Below are 1,267 nucleotides of genomic sequence, written 5' to 3' on the forward strand. Positions count from 1 at the left end.
ATTGTGTCTACTACTGTGGACAAGAATCTTAGAAGAAATGGAGTAGCCCTCAGAGCTAGAAAAAAGAGTAAGAAATGCAGTGTTTGGGCAATCTCTAAAACAACAGAATCATCTCAGTTTGCTTCCAAGGCAAACCATTCGACATTAGTGTAGTGCAAGTTTATGTCCCAACTACTGAAGCTGAAGAAGGTGAAGTTGATTGGTTCTGTGAAGACCTACAAGACCTTCTCGGTCTAATACCAAAAAAAGATATCCTTTTTATCATAGGGGATTGGAATGCAAAAGTATAAAGTCAGGAGATATTCAGAATAACAGGCAAGTTTGGTCTTGGAGTACAAAATTTAAAAGGGCAAAGGCTAGCAGAGTTTTGTCAAGAAAATACACTGGCGATAGCAAACATCCTTTTAAATGACCCAAGAGATGACTCTACATACGGACAACACCATATGGTCAATATCAGAATCAGATAGATTCATTGCAGAATTTGACTGCAGCCATGAAATTAAAAGACAATTGCTCCCTAGAAGGAAAACTATGACATACCTACAGCATATTAAAAAACAGAGATGTCACTTTGCAAACAAATGTCCATATGGCCAAAGCTATGGTGTTTCCAGTACTCATGTACAGATGTGAGTGTAAAGAAGGCTGTGTGCCGAAGAATCCGTGCTTTTGAACTATGGTGTTGGAGAAGACTCTTGAGAGTCCCTTGGACTGCATGGAGATCAATGAAATCAATCATACAGGAAATCAACCCTAACCATTAACTGGAAGAACTGATGCTGTAGCTGAAGCTCCAGTACTTTAGCAATATGATAGAAGGATCAACTCATGGAAAAGACCCTGATGATAGGAAAGATTGAAGGCAAAAGAAGAAAAGAGGCAGCAGAAGATAAGATGGTTAGATTGCTTCACTGACTCAATGGACATGAATCTGAGAAAATCCAGGAGATAGTGGAGGACAGAGGAGCTTGGCATGCTACCATCCATGAGATGGCAAAGACCAGACTCAACTTAGTGACCGAACAACAAAAACAACATGGACTTTCCTGGTGGCTCAATGGTAAAGAATCTGCCTGCCAATGCGGAAGATGCTAGTTCAATCCCTGGGTTGCACAGATCCTCTGATGAAGGAAATGGCAACCCTCTCCAGTATTCTTGCCTGGAAATCCCATGGACAAAGAAGTCTGGCTGGTAACAGTCTATGAGGTTGCAAAGAGTCTGACATGACTTAGCAACTGAGTACTCACACTTAATCATCCCTATG

The sequence above is a fragment of the Bison bison genome, unplaced genomic scaffold (assembly GCF_000754665.1).
Source record: "Bison bison bison isolate TAMUID 2011002044 unplaced genomic scaffold, Bison_UMD1.0 scf7180017860498, whole genome shotgun sequence".
Classification (NCBI taxonomy): Eukaryota; Metazoa; Chordata; class Mammalia; order Artiodactyla; family Bovidae; genus Bison; species Bison bison.